Raw genomic sequence first — 16,874 nt, 5'->3', positions numbered from 1 at the left:
AGTGTTTTACTTAAATGATCATTGGTCTGTGTGATTAATCAGATTTCAGAAGTTGAAAGGCAACTTAAAGTTATGTAAATGAGTGGAGGTGCAGTTAGAAGTCCATCAAGGTCTCCACAGTCCAGCAGTGAAGTCAGGGTCAATGACATGACTAAACACTCTAACTTTGTTCGGGCAGGGAGCTGGTTCCCAATCAGGCTGCTCAAGCTACAAATAGATCAACTAATGGCTCTTTAAGGTGCTTGGATAAAAAGGTCTTAATAACCTTTGCTTCCCATTATAAGCTAATGCTTTTGAATTTTGTTTTAACCCCTTTAAGTGTGCTTTAATAAAGTAATTTTAACCCAGACAGAAAAAAAGAGAAAAATATTCAAAAAGTGTCAAAATGAATAAGACGCTATCCAGATGTGACCTGCATTTGAAAAACATGTCTTGAAGTGATTTGACAAAGGGCCGCTCAGGACAGGGCTTCAAGATCTGATACTGCAGGACCCACCTTAGTTAGTGTTCAATATTGATAGTGCTTCATTTGCAATAATTCAGTTTGCAATAATTAATTTGCAACAAAGCAAATGATCAAAACCAAAACCAATGCAGAGAACCTGGGACCTTTGGGTCCTTGGGGTTCTGAGGGCAGTTGCCCACTTTGCCTGGTCGGTAAGCCGTCCTTACTGGCTGGAAGGACACTTCGGCTTGGGGCACGAGATCTGGGTAGAGAAAACTGCGAAGTTGTGAGCAGTTAAACCGAAACAATATGCTGAAAGATGCTAACATGCCTGGTGCAGCAAAGAGGATCTGCAGAGTCAGACAATAGTTCCATGTGGGTTCATTACTATGAGCAACCACATTCACATACATGTAGTTGTTTGATCTGTTGTTCAGACAAAAATATTGATTATGCTGTGGCAAAGCTTTCTGCCATTGTTGTCGTCATTTGCTTGGACTCTGCTGCTGACCCGGCTTCACATCCCAATATAAAGCCCGCGATGCAAGATACAAAATCATGCAAACATCAACATTTAGTTCAGAGTTAGCTGAAAGCACATAAATGATCATATCTGATCTGGTGGTGATGAAAATCAGACGATACTGAAGCTGGGAGACAATCAACAACAATGATCTATAACTGGAACATTCAAAAGATGTTACAAGATTAAACAGCCAAAACTCTTTTGGCAGGTCGAGAGAGCAGGAGCCCTGATTTTAAAGATTACTTTAATTGTTTTCTCTCATCTAGATCTTTTTTTTTTTCATTTTTTTTCACTTACGCTTGCTGTTTTTCACCGAGACAGGCCATGAAAGCCTCTTGTTTTCTGGAAGGAGCCAATAAAAAAATATTGTTTTTAATCTAGACCCCGGAGCAGCCAGTGAGCTCCTGTCAGACGGCTTCAGGCCGGGATTTGGCTCGTGTGGAGGGTGTGCTGGCTTAAAGATGCTCAAATGGGAGTAAGTCTTAAATGATTTTCTGACCTTAACCAGAATGTGATGTTCATCAGGGTCTGAGGATGCAGGGTGCTGTCTGCTGTGCAGACTGTAAAGCCCTTGTGATTTGTGATATTGGGCCTTATAAATAAACTGACGAGACTCGACTCTGTCTTGTTGTGCGGTAGAATCGCAGCAGCTTTAAAGTGCTGCAAACATCCCTGAGAAGTCTGGGTTCCCTTTCAGTGGAAAGCTGCCGTTGACAGCTTGATAATCTCTCACAGCTCTTGAGATTTCATTCACGTCAGGACTCGTTGGGTCCCGTGGTTACTTTCTCTTCACTAAGAAATACAAAGTGAAGTAATCACTCATCAACTGCATATCAAACGTAGAAAAGGCATAGTGTTTAGTTGATGGATGAAGTCGTCGCTTGTTGCAAAATGCGAGGTCTGAATATAGAGAAGCAGTGTGTGTGTGTGTGTGTGTTTGTTGAGGTAACCACTGACTGATGTCCTCTGACACTTTAACTGCTTAGTGTGTTCTTTAGCCCATGTGGGAAATGGCGCTTTCATATAAAAGTCAGTCGTGCACGGCAGAGTTTATACTGAGAAGAGGAAGGAAAAAAAATGGACATAACCAAAGAGAGGGAAAAGAAAGGAAGGAAGGTGTGTGTGTGTGTGTGTTTGGGGGGGGGGGGGCAGTGACTGGGACACTGTGGGCAGAGGAGTTGAGGAGCAGGAGGAAATGAAATAGGACATCTTCATTTAGCTTTAACATCTGCCTCACTCTGCAGTGCAACCTGCTCTGCTCAGGCAGACAGCAGCGGGTTCAGCTTTGCGCGCTAACAGATGGATTTAGACTTTTAGATTCAGACGCTCGGCAATATTTGCCGCCTCAGGTGAGATTTTAGAATTTGGTATTGAATCAAGCGTATCAAATCGGTCTTGGGATATGAAAAGTTGATGGTAAATGGGATTTTCTTTTTTAATTAGTCAATCCGCCGCAATATTTCAGGGCCCCACCTGTACGGTTTGTACCTTAAGGCTGTGAATTGTGTATATTTCTCAATTAACTGTCATGAAGAGAGGTAGAACGGCAAAGAAAGAGCAGACAGAACAGAAGGAGGGATGTGACAGCAGCTGAACCCATACTATCGCACTGTGCTCCAGCAACGGATAACTGAAGCAAAAATTTTACTCTTACCCAGTCTGCCCTTCATTGGGTAAATATTGATCACACTGTATTTAGCAGTGAGTTTGAATTACTGAGTGAATTATGAGTGATTAGTATGGAAAGCCAAAAGGGCCGTATTCAGCTGCTCAAGCATCTGTCCTAGCCATAAACTGGTGTGATAAGCAGCTTTCAGTCGATCAACACCGACGATTAGTGTCAGATGCACACGTGGATGTCTCTGTAAGGCAGGACGTGCGGTATATGTGCATATGGTGAGTTTCATGCTGGCTGCACATGTTTCAGTGAAGATGCCCCGTTGATCAGTGTGTGTAACTGTGCTCTGCACTTTGGTGCAGCTTCTTTTTTTTTTATTCCATTTAATAGAATTCATTCCACTGTCCCTCTGCCTTCAGGGGATTGCAGGGATTTAGTCAATTAGAGGAACACTTTACATACACTTAAAACTGCTCTAATTGATACACATATTTCTATCAACAATGGATCAAATTACTATGTTAACACATTAGTGTCGAGACAAACCCAGGAGGAATCAAAAATCTGAAAACGCTGCAGGTCCTCTTAGTTCTGTGGAACATTTTAGAATCTTTCATCTTATTGTTTTTGGTTTCTGGACCACTTCACTGTTTTGATTCAGTCTCAGCACTCCTCTAAAGCTTGTTTCCAGCAGTTTCAGGTAGCTGTGTTCGGCAAAAAAAGCTATGAGCTATGATAAATAATCAATGAGTACACAGTATGTAAGCACTGGCTCTTCATTCAGTATTCGTCAGATTGTTAGTTTCTCCACGTGGAAACAACCAGACCTCAACGGAGCCTTAGTATCTTTTTGAGACCTCGGGATCCTTTATTACTTGATTTCCAGTGATAATGATTGATATAAATTATGTGGTGGGGTATGAACTTTTCTCTGCTTCTGAAGAGGGTAATGAGGGGTGAAGTTTGAGAACCACTGGCATACAGCTTCTATAAATCTATATAGATATATAGACATATATATATATATATATATAATCATCAAAAGTATCATTGTGTCAGGGTTGGTGTCACAGGTGGACAGGGATAGAACGCAGACACACGGTATAGGGTTGGCGCAGTTTAACAAATTTATCAAGGTGATAATACCAAACCAAAGACTTACAAGCAGGTAGGCAGGTGAGAATCTAAACCAAAGTCAAAAGTCCCAAGAAGAACAAAAATCCAACTAAGGAGCCCGAGTTTAAAAAATGAGAAATTAGGCAAGGTCCAAAATCCCAAAATGGCTGGCGTACACTCACACTATAGTGTTATAACAGGTAGGTTAAACCTACCTACCAGGTAGGTTTGACACAAAGAACGACGATGAACTGACAAAGCCTGAGGGGAAAACACAGACTTAAACACACAGGGGAGGACAACTAATGAGACACAGGTGAAACAAATCAAACAATCACTTGGGCTGGAAAACACAGGAAGTAAAGTTAAAGATGACACATGAGGTGAAGCTTCAACATAAAACAGGAAGTGACAAAACGGGATCAACCAGATCATGACAAGGCAATGAGTGTCTTGTGTTTCTCACATTTACAGACACCCGTCAGCACGCCGACTCCTCTTCTTATGGTATGTCATTTGCTCCCTTCTTCTTGTGCTTCTCCCTCCACCTTTGCTCAGTGCAGTTGTGCACCTGTGCCAGGCATGAGAATATGTCTTTTTGTTTAATCTAAATACTTCACTTTCAGAAATCTTCCAGCATAACTGATCTATCTAATGCTTCTGGTTTCACAGAAATATAGTGATATAAACTCAGTGCTTGTGTGTGTGCGTGTGTGTGTGTGTGTGTGTGTTATGTAATACATAAATTGTTTAAGTGTGTAGCATCTGAAGTGTGTGAGTGTGTAATAAATCTAGAGGGTTGGACAGAAAGCGAGCTGCAGTTGTAACTCACTCGTACTGTCACCTGTCCCCCAAACACACACACACACACACACACACACACACACACACGCACAAACACAATCCTCCCCCACTCTCTTGAACTTTCAGCGTGTGTGTGTGTGGTCCTGTTGTATGTCTGTGTTTAGCTCCATAGTGAGAGCTGTGGGAACATTCAGACTAAAGTTATTTGGCTCCAACCGAGGAACGAAAGAGAGATTGTGTGTGTGTGTGTAGGTGTGTGAATGTGCGTGTGCACGTGTATATGTGTGTGTGGTTGAGAGAGAGAGGGGAGAGAGAGGGGAGAGAGAGAGAATAGGAAAATAAAACCACAGATAGGAAAAAAAACAAAGGCTCCCCTCTGATTGAATCTGTTGAGGCGTGGCATTGAGATAGATCACAAACAGTGATGTGTGTGTGTGTGTGTGTGCTCCTGCCTGGTCTGACCGTTACACAAAGTGGAAAAAGATGGAATTTCCCGTCGATTCGTGAAAGGCACAAGTCAGCGTGCGCTTGCGTGTGTGTGTGTGTGTTCATTCATTCATAAATGTGCAGTTTGAGAGTGTGTGTGTGTGTGTGTGCATGATAAACACATTAGTGTGCGCATCAGCATTCATGCAGCCCAGTGTGTGTGATTAGATATTTACTCGGTGCTGCAGTGTGTGATTAAGTGCAGTTTGGAGCGGTGGCTTTACGCTACACTGCGTCCTGGACTCTGCAATCACAACAGCACACACAGGTAGAGAGAAAAGCATCTGAGTGCTGCACCAGCTCAGATCTGCTTTAAAGGAGTTCACTGAGTTTGTCCCAGTCATGAAATTACTGATTCCTGATGAGACACTAACATCCCTGATATGACGATAACTTTTAAAAAATACTCCTTTAAATACCCATTTGGCCTTGCAGAAGCTCTCTCACTTTGACAGGATTTTAACACACTGTCATAATGTAATCCACTCCACCTTTACAACTTTTAAAGGCAGTACCGAAGTGCCGTAAATTGACTCTAAAACCCCCAAATCAATTTCAATGAATGGGATTAAACTTTCTCTTTTTCTGTGAGTCTGTTTTTAAAAAAAATGATTGTTTAAATGGGAGGACGTCTAGGCTTAAAGTTGCAATCAGTAATATGTTATTGGCACTTTGCACACAATTACAGACAAAAAGTAATTGCACCGCTCGCTCATTTCCAATTCTTCATTTCTTCCTCTGCAGGTAAGGAAGCCAGAGGAAGACCATCTGTGATCGACACGTTGTCAATCATCATCTGCTCGTAATAAAAAAGAACAACTGGGAGCGAGCACACAGAGTGCTCCTGTGTTTTTTTTCTTCTGGCAGTGCGGATTCAAGCACCTGCACAGATTTTAAGGATGAGCATGTGCCTCTTTGAGATTGGCTGTTCACTTGTCAGGCAATTACCATAATATGTTTTGAAGGGTGGCTCGGAAGTGTTGTTGATCAGTGCCAGTCAGTCGTCTGTTACCTCCACTGCTGCTGAGGCTTCAGGCTTTCTAAACAGGGAGAGGGAGCTGTCCTGTTTGTTTTCAATGTGTTGCTGTATACTGTGCTATGCACATAGCGCAGTATACAGCAACCTTTAGCAAATACGGAAGATGTTTTAAGGAGCTGGATATGGTGTCACCAGTAAGACTCTCTGCCTCTCTTTTCCAGTGGCCAATCATGGTATTGCGAGAAAAAAAGACACAAAAAGCCTTTTCCTTATAGGCTGCTGTTATAAAAGTGACGCCTGTAAAACTGTTGTCAAACTTGGGATACTTTGAACTAAAAGAGCTGGAAAAGCTCTGGATCTTTTTTAAAAATGCGCTGCGATACAATTGAGTATAAATTCCATTAACATTTGACAGACTTGGCCAACTTTTTAATGAATTTCTTTTACTAACACAGTTAGACACTATTCAGTGTCCTGCAGACCAGGATTTTCTCCTGCACATATGTCCTTTAAAAGTCATTGTTTCAAGACTTACTAAAATAACACAATATATATAAAAAAAACACCACACATAGTCTTGGAAAACGTCTCAGCATGGGCTGCATTATTCCTAATTTTAGATTTACTCTTAAATCACGAGGCAGAGATTGTCCTTTTTGCCCACACTATGTTTAACTCAAGTCACTGTCCAGAGAGAGCTAACCAAGCCTGACATCACTCATTAAACAATTAGAAAAATAAACCAAACTCAGTAGTACTCTCACTGTGTCTGGACACATGACACTGCTTGTCATGAATCATGCTAACTCCAGCTGCTACCTGAAGTGGTGTGACACCACCTCACCTGAGTCTCCATGGACACAAAGCAGAGGTAGTGCAGGAACACACAGCTCGTCAGTGTTGTTGTAGTTCCCCTCAGCTACCACTAGGTGCAACTAAAAATCCCATTTCATTATGTTACATTTGACCTTGTAGCACCCTTAAAATAAGTTATTGACAAGTCTTTCAAACTTTGTGACTGACTGTCCTCGCCAGAAAAACAAGAGCATTGATTGTTAGTTCAAACACTTTTCCTGATTAGGACCTTGTGTGGCTGTGCCAGCAATTACTACTGTCTGAGCAGGAAGGAATATAACATTGGTATAGCACCTCGAAGCATCTAAGCATCAGGAGGGGGGGGTCGGGGAATGCATATGCCTTTGATACAGCAGACCACTGATCCTGTCTCATACCAACAGTCAGATGGCAGATAGGAGTGGTTCTGGATGGCACTGATGTTATCAGAGGTGTCAGTAAACCCAGCGATTGAAAGGTTGCACGTGTGAAAGTCCTGGAGCCAGAAAATTCAAACTTGCTGTCTATTGCTGAGTTTCCCGACTCATAAAAGTACTCTGACTTAAGTTATAAAAAGTAGGAGGACCAGGATCACGGTGGGAACTAAAAAACTGAAGACTGAAATCTGTAAAGTGGACACCATAGAAACCTACAGTGTACAGCGTTTCGGCTCATTTGACACAAAACTTTGATCAAACAGGATTCTTCTATCAACTGGGTTTTCTAAATGGTGCATGTTTTGATTCTATGCTGGAGGCTATGAAGCAAGCATCAGTCACTGTAAAAACAGCTGCCGGATAGATCTGAGCATTTCAAACAGATTTCCGTATTTGCGACTTTGTAAAAATGTTGTGTGGTAATGGGGCTGGCTTGTCATTTTGAAACAAGTTTATTTTCCCGGGGAACAGCTGTGTGTCTCGCAGATTGTCTCACTAACAGATAAATCACCAGAAAGCATTCAGGGATACGAAACTCATCTTCTTGTTGAAATTACCCGCTTCCAAATGTCTCTTTCGTGTGTGTGGGAGACCGAGGTTGCCTCTGTGTGTATCTCACGAGCTACAGTTTGTGCCTCTCGTGTCACCTGTGCCCCCCTATTGGGATCCCATTTTGATTGACAGGTGCCCTCCTCACCTTTATTGTGAAAGCCAATACTCTTTCCAAAGCCCACCACTCCAGTCTAGTGTTTGGAGGGTTAAGCAAATATACTCTCCTACGTTTGCGTTTCCTTTTCTTCTCCCGTCCCTCTCTCCGTCTCCATCTCCCCCCTGTGTGTATATGTAGCTGTGTTACCTCTGAGGGTTTGGCTAAGTTCCACTGTGTGTGTGTGTGTGGAGAGCAGAGAGATGATAGATTTACAGGCCACTCACATATGCTGGAGCAATCAAGGAATCCCCCCCCCCCCCAACTCATGTCCTCTCCTCTAATAAAAAACACCAGAGAGAAGAAAAAGCGGGTGGGTGGGTAGGAGAGGACGGAGGGATGGAAATGACAGAGATGGAGCAGAATGATGAAGACAGAAGTGAAAGAGTGGAGAGGTGTTGAAAGAGGGTGCTTTTATGAAAGAGCGAGTGAATTTTAGTCCTTTAGTCTGATGAGACACAGGAGAGGAGGTATAAAAAGACAACAGTAAAGTTTGGATGGGATGTGAGAAATGTGGAAATGAAAGAGACGGAGGGAGAGTGGGGAGGAACTGAATGAGCATGATTTAATGTGGCTTGTCTTTATGAGGTTGTAAGTCTTATTTTTCATTTTTTTTGGATGAAAGTGATCTTTAGTTTATACCCCTGCCCCCCATCCTGCCTCCTCTGTCAGTCCACTCTCCCCTCTTCTTTCTTCTTCCTCCATTTTCATCCATCTCCACTGGTTAATTATGCACTAAAATATCTGCAGAAATATAAACAGGCAGGATGTTTTTCCTTCCATGGTCAGCCTTTCACATATCGTTTTTAGGTTTTTTCCATACAATACTGGAAAAGCAAACACCTCCCTGTTTGTCCCTGAGGCATTTCTTGATGTGGCCTCTAGGGCAGCTTTAAAGTTCTCCGCTGAATATTAATGAGACAGTGGCTTTAAGAGCAGTCACATCACTCACATCACTGAATTGAAAATGCTGGACTTATTGAGAAATTTGTACTCTGAAACATACACAGTGTTGAAAATATCAATAATAACATGACAAGCACATATTGCAAATGTTGTGCTCAGGGCTTTGCCCAAAGGCCTGTCAGTGGTGGTGAGAGCCAGCCCACTCTGCCGGGTTCATCAGCCACAACTCAGGTTTGATCAGAACTCCTAGAACTTACATTTATATACAGCATATTTGCATTCATAATTACACTGTTCAGACAAAGGTAGCTCCTGCCTGGATTATGTTCAGACTCACTGTTTGAGTGGCTGAAACACTACACATCACGTCCTGTGCTGTTCACCACCCACTGGTGAACGACGAAATATGTTGTCAGTAAACATATGTTCAGTATCATTAACACTTGTGCGACTTGCCAGGTATATTGATATTTATTTTTTGATCATTTCTTTTATTCTTCTCTTTTCAAAGGGGGTGTACCTCAATACTGACAGTGACCTTTGGAGGTTTCACAAAATTACAGAGATTTCTCCAAAACAAATCTCAACCGTAAAAAAAAGCCTCTTGGATGAGAGGCGAAACGTCTTCTAGAACCTCAAGCAAGCCTAATTGCCCTTGAAAAGCACATAGACATACCATGACCTGGATGAATGAGAATCCATCCATAAAATGCCTAAACAGAAAACAAGGAGCAGTAACCGAACAAGGAAGCAATCACGCATCAGCACGCAGGTACAAAATACTGTAAGGCGAGCGGTGTAAGACATTAAAATGGGTTATAATGGGCTGCCATGTATGAAAAAACAATTCTCCCTTGAGTCTCACAGTGTATTTTCTACTTTATCAAGCTTGAGAAAAAACTTGTCTTTAAGCCATTGGATACAGAAGGACTGGCAGTGTTTCGATGTACCGCTATGCCAGGTGCATTAACTAACTGCAGTTCCTCAGTACATTAATACAAAAGTATTTCGGTTGCCATTACGTTGCCTTCAAAACGTATTTGCTGTTGCTAATTAGCTGCATATAAATGTAATTTCTAGGAGACAGAGATCCATGGGGATTTAGTTTTTTAAGTCATATATATATATGCACAGGTAAAATTAGAAAGTTTCTGACTTTGGTGCCCCCCAGTGTTAGTATCAAAGCATATCACAGATCAGGCCTGAGAACAGCGGGAAATGCACTCACCAGTTTTTACTAGGACTGTGGCCACTCTCTGGATAATGTGAAGGATTTGGTAGCTGTATAAACAGTGTGCACACATGTGCTGAAGATACAGCATCTTTAAAAAGGAAATGCTGACTTTTTTTTGGATGACATTTGAACCTGCACAGGTATGTTTCACACCCCTGTATTCTCCATCTGTACACACTCAGATGGAGATGTTACTAACTTGGCTTCTTCCCTGCAGTCTTTGTATTTTCTCGTCTCGCAGGTTCTGGTGGATCGTGGCTGCGCCTGGATTGTGGATCATGGTCATGTCAGCTACCGTGGACCTGCTTGACACCCACTGCTACTGTTATTATTATTAGTCATATTTCTATTACTATTATGACTATTATGTACATATTACAGTTATTATGTGCACCATCTGCATCATATATTTGTACATACATATACTATCATGCATGTATCATGCTGTATCACATTAGTCATATTCTATTATTATCATAGCTGTTATTATAACTATTATTCATTGCACTCTCTCTCTTCTTCTGTATAAACTGAACCAGCAGCAACCAGTCGAGGCAGATGACCACCCACCCAGAGTCTGGTTTCTACCTGTGAACAGGAGGTTTTTCTTCAAAGGGTTTGCTCATTAGGGAACTGTTGGGCCTCTGAACATTAAAGATAATGGTCTAGAGCAACAAGGATTGAGTTAACTTGTTCCTACATGAAGTGACGACAGGGAGGGCTGACAGGTCTGACCCTGGTCCCCCAGTTTAAGGATCAAACATGTTAATGGCCTGTGGCGCCCTCAGTCACTGGTACTCTGCATTCAAATTTAGTTTTAAAGCTGCACATCAATATTTTCATATTAGGTACAGATTAGGTTCATTACACACCCAAATGGTTTCTATTAGATTAATAATTGATTATTTTTCTGCATTAAATCAGAAGTGACACCCACTGCTCAATGTCAGATTTTTACTGGAAAGACGTAATATCACATGTAATTCTTGAATCCGCATAACAGACAAAAATATTCATATTAAACTTCAATGTGTTGAGCTAATCTTTAGCATAGCTGTGCAAAATGAGATCTTTCATGTTCACTCCGAGGATTTGACGCTGAAGCTGTTTATTCAGTAGAAGAGCTAAAAGAGTGGAAATCTGTGACACCAGATACCTCTCTGTTTACCTCCATACCTTCTTCTCCTCCTCTCTTCTTTCAGCCTCCTCACTTTTCCTCTCTCTGTCTTTCTGCTGTTTCTCTGTGTCTCCTCTCCCTCACTCTTTCTCTCTCCACCTGTTTAATAAGCAGGGATAGGTGGAGGAGTCGGCCTCTACGCCCTCCTCACTCCACTGAGCCACAGTCTCATTAAGGCAGGAAACATGCTGACACACACACGCAGTCATGCACACCATCACGTCATACTGTGGGACTTCACTGGTTACCCATTGCCTTTTCTTTTCTTTTCTTTTCTTTTCTTTTCTTTTCTTTTCTTTTCTTTTCTTTTCTGTCTTTATAACTTTGACCTTTTTTCCTCTGAATTCTATTGCTATTCTTACTTCTGACCTTTTCATTTCTCTGTGAGCGTGTGATCGCCTTTGTTTTTTGCCACTTTCTCACTTTATTTGTGCTGACAAACCTTTTCAGTTTCTACCTGCTAAACAGCTTTCTTGTACTTCGCTGATGCTTTCTTTCATTTTCCACTCTCATTTTTCTTTTGTCTCATGCTCTCTGTTTCATCTTTAGCTTTGCCTCGAGTTAAACTGATGTAGTGACACGACAACACAGGCTGCCGGGAGCAAGCCGAAGCTCTTAATCCCTCTTATGACATGAAATTCATTCTTCTGTAACTGTATCTCTACAGTTTTTCTCAGAATGAGAATCAGATTATCTCAATTATATCCAGAAGTACATTATTTAGACTTTTCTAATGCCTGCAAACTATTTATTTATGCTTTATGATGTTTTGACTTTTAATGTCATGATTTAGTTGTTTGTCAGATTTGGTACCGCCACACTAACTAAGACTCATCCCCATGTTTCTGTGGTGCTGGATTCATTCCAGTGGTTTCCTGATGATTTCTGAATTTTAAATTCCTCTTATGACTTTTAAGGCCGTGCACTACTTTGCTCCACCATATATCTGTGATTTATTAATCCCATAAAGGTCTACTTGGCCTCTTAGGTCATCAGAACAAGGACTCACAGTCATGGATCAGTCTGAGGTGTTGATAAAGTTTTACTAACTTATTTATTTACTCATTCCATCTGGTTTAGACGCCGGTCAGAGCTTTGCAGCACTATTTCACACTATCTCTGTCTACCTGACAATTTATTTACAAGATCACTAGAAATCACTTTGATTTTTCCTCCAAATCCTTCACAGTTTGTTTTTTTTAAACATCCAGTGAAAATGTTCTTGCTAAAATTCCTCTCCTAAAATTCTCGCTTTCCATGATATTTGCACATGGCCACAATGATACAGTTAAAGTTAGCGACAGTTTGTGGTTAGGATCCATAAATGTATGTAAATTGCTTGTCTGTGCTGAGTCCTGGTCTCCTGCGACCTCCTCATCCTGACTTTCCACCTTGCTCCATAAAAGGCAGACTATTTCCTGCACTGGCCCAGGATGTTGACACTGGGTGTGAGTTGTGAGGTGCAGAATCAGCCTGGACACCGACTTAAACATAAGTCACTTGAAGTGTTCAAACAAACAACCAATTGTCCCTCTTTGGCTCTGTGAGAACATTCAGTTACACTCTTCCTGACTGCCAGAGATACCTGGATAAACCCCTGGATGTGGTACCTGGATATTCATCACCTGCATGGATGGTATCACATTCTGTCAACCAACTGTAGTTACATTTGTAACTCACATGTCACCTTGCTGTTGTCCTAGTAAATAAATCAATCAATATTTGAATGCATTACAGTAGTATATAATACTAATATTGATCATAAAGAGAAGAAAATCATGTTTTACCAACTCTCTCTTTCTTGATCCATCTTCTCTCCCCCTCTCCCTCTCTCTCTAACCTCTCCCCCTGCTCATGGCAGCTTTGATAGTGAGTGAGGGGGGAGAAAGGCCATGTGGTGTTTCAGATAAGCACAAAGTTCTTCTCTCAGGAACACAACATCCCAAATCACTCGCTTTCTCTTGGACACACAGACACACACACACACACACTGATGCAGACACAAACAAAACTAGAGTGAGATTCAAACACAAAGCTCAAAGAGTCAAGCATTGGGCATTTAGCTTCATATTCGGGCTCAGATCTAATCACCCTCTCAGTGCAGCTGACAAGGATCAGCCAGGTAAATGTTTGTGCCTTGTCGGGTCAGCTGACTCAGACCAGCTACTACCCAGAAAGGCATTGTCCTCACTGCAGCCTAATAAAGAAATTATTACACCATTACAACAGCTGGTGTGATCGCGCTATTGATTTGTTTCAACTGCAAACCAGCAACCTCCTCATCAAAGGCAAAGTTCCACTCAAACACAGCACTTAGAAAGTACCCCAATCATGGACATAATCATTGTATTTAGAGTTTCTTAATTTTGGTATAGAACAAGAAATCATGGAGAGAGTGAGAAAATTTGCGTTATTTGGTGTTATGGTTCCAAAGGTCAACTTACTGTTAGATCTGTGTATGTAAGTAACACCGATCATCCAAGTGCCCCCTGCCTCTGCTGCTCTATTCTTACACTTATGCAACACTTATTGTGAAATATTTCTTGTTGGGAAAATCATTTATGCAATGATTTAATCCTACCAACGGGATGCAACCTAAGAAAGACTAAAGAAGAGGGTCAGTTGAAGCAAAATATTGAGGGTTTTTAAAATTCATCATTATTGGAACAAGTCTCCAAGCACACATTCATGCTCTGGGAACAAGATAAGTAGTCCTTTTCAAGGCACCACCCAAAGCTCAAACTGGACCAGACTGAGCTTGTGTTCTTTCCAACACGTCCTCATACCTAAACAACTTAAGAGGTTGATTGCTGATTGATAATTACTTAGACCACTGGAGTTTGCCAGCTTACAACAGGCGTAACTATTGGTTGCTGTTTTTCTGGTGAGGGCGAGCTGGTTCCATCAGGGTAAGAGATGATTGTGTGATCTGGAACAGCGAAGAAACATTGTAGTCCTCTCCTGTAGATTCCTCCTATGCAGCATCAGGAGGATTCACCCCTTCCTCAACACAGAGGCGGCCAAGGTGCTCATTCAGGCGCTTGTCACGTCCTGACTGGACCACTGCAACTCCCCCCTCACCACAGCTCCAGACCTCTGAAGCCAGTCCAGGATGCTGCGCCCTGTCTGGTGTTCAACCTCCTCCAGTCACAACATTGGCTCCCTGCTGCGGCTCACATCCAGTTCAGGACTCTGGTGCTGGTCTTCTACCTGTGGACGTCCCATGTCATGGCTCTTCTCCATCCTGGTCTTGCAGAAAGCAATCACCAGCCATCTTCTGCCACAGGCTGAAAAGCTACATTTTCAAACTGCACCCTGACACCTCATGATAGCTCCTACTGACATCTCATTTCTGAAGAAAACAAAGTTGCACCTGTATTGTAGCACTAAACACACTTTAGTTGCTTGTCTTGATGTGTGATGGATGGAATAATGTGCATTATCAGTAAGTCAGTTCAGCACTTAATGGCCTTCTTTGTGATGTTTTTCACATTCTGATATTTCAGCAGTTTCATGTTACATCACATTTTATGGTTATAATGTTTACTGTCAGCTGCAGTACCTTCATCCCTTTTCAGGTATGAGTGCCTCATTATAAGGATTAATGGTTACCTGTGTGTTAGGTGAATGTGTATATGTGCTCCGGAAAGTATTCCTAATACACTATGTTTACATTTTTGAAGTAATGAAGTTAATTAAGTGCCGATTGTTACCTTTTGCCATGCTAACTGCACTATAGTCTACGGGACAGTGGTACCTCGTAGCCATGGTAAAACTGTATGACTTCTGTTGCAGTGTGTCGGCTATTACGGAGTTCTGTTGCAGAAATGTCTGCATTACTGAGGCTTTTACAGATGTGTCTACAAATTGTGATGCGCCTGCCAAATGAATCTAATCTGATGAAGAGGTGGTAAGTCGCATCATCATTTCAACTCTTCAGAGTTAGCCGATTGATCCGACATACCCAGCTCTGATTACTGTTCAATCCATTCTAAGTGGCTGTTTTCAAGACTTAAATCATGTTCTCATTCTTAACTTAGCAAGCAACACAGCCAAAATATAATCCCTCAAAACTCGTGTGAGTGAATGGAGAAGAGAGGAATTGCTAATTGTGCTGCTGAGAGACAATCGTACTAAAAAACCTAGACATCAAAGAACAGTGCTGATGGTCCAATTCCACAAGAAGGAAATTGGATTAACTAGAAAAAAAACGAGAAACCATACAATGCACTATAATATCCCTAATGCTGGAAAAATCAATTGCAAATCAGAGGGTGATAGCGTATCTATGGCTGGATAAAGAGTCCCATCAGAGAGTGTCTGTGTGTGTCTGCTTTGCTGACCCTCATCAGTCCTGTACTGACACATGTGGTCCATATGAGCGAAGGCAGAGTCCATCATATAAAGAGATTATAGCTACATATACACATAAGTGCAGCGCGCACTGACACAGTTGCACCCCAACACACAAGCACTTAACGAGCTGCCTGATTTGTGCATGTGCGACACCCTACGCCAGCTGTCTGTGTGAGCCAGTGCTCCGCCCCCTTGTGTGGACGGGATTTATCACCTGCGGACCCCAGAGTGAATATTAATAGATTTATCGCTCAGGAAACTTTGCAATCGGTCTAAACTGTGAAGGAGAGAAAGGATCTAATTTGTCAGGAAAACAGAGCGAGGGAGTGCGCGTGAAGGAAGAAGAGGAGCTGGGTCGGTCGGAGGATGAAGAGGAAGAAGTGAGGAGCCTCTCTGGAGAGCTGGATGTGGTTTAATGATCAGTACACACTGTGAGTTGAGACGTTCAGTCACCTGTCAGCACAGGACCCTAATCACATTTAGCATAAAACACAGGTAGAAGACGCTGTTTGACTCCCCTTTTGATGGCGTCAAATAGCTACAGCTCAGGAAAGTGATCATTTTTTTGCAAGAGAGCAGACTTTTCTGGCCATGCTGCTGGCGGCAAATCTTTGTTCACACTTCTCAAATTATCTCAGCAGGCTTCATGCCGTCACAATTCACTGAGGCCTTTGCGAGCTTCTCCGTTGGCTGATAGCACACAGCGAGCTCCATGCTGCTAACTGTCCAAAATGGTAACAGCTGTTTACTTTGCATAGCCTCTAACTATCTGCTCTAATTGGGAGTTTGTTTTGGTTGCTCGGCCAATGGGGGCGTTTGACTGACTCTCAGAACATCTTTGCCCATTTTCTGTTGGCTGTGCTGTCAAATGAGGTCTGATGTAGTGTGTGTGTGTGTGTGTGTGTGTCCGACTGGGCAGATATCAATGGCAGCAGACAAGCTGGTTCCCGATGTGTTAACAGCATCTCGGACTACCCTCCAAATGCCTGCATCTGCCCTCTCTAACAAGCAAGTGTGTGTTTCCAAGCATTAAGGTGGTGGTTGGCCCATCACTAAAACACTTGGTAGGACTCACGGAGAAAGATACTAACAATTTATGTGTATGTGTGTGGGCGCCAGAGCTCTTTAGGCCCCATTAGTAGTGTTTTTTTGTTTAATATGGAACTTAACTGATTGAAGGTTATTGGAAGGATAATGCTGTTTTTAAACTGTGCCTCCTGCTCCATCTTAAAGGAATCCAATACTTTCTT

The sequence above is a fragment of the Chelmon rostratus genome, chromosome 7 (genome assembly GCF_017976325.1).
Source record: "Chelmon rostratus isolate fCheRos1 chromosome 7, fCheRos1.pri, whole genome shotgun sequence".
In the NCBI taxonomy this organism is placed as follows: domain Eukaryota; kingdom Metazoa; phylum Chordata; class Actinopteri; order Chaetodontiformes; family Chaetodontidae; genus Chelmon; species Chelmon rostratus.
The sequence above is the reverse complement of the archived record's forward strand: the minus strand, read 5'-3'. Positions refer to the sequence as shown.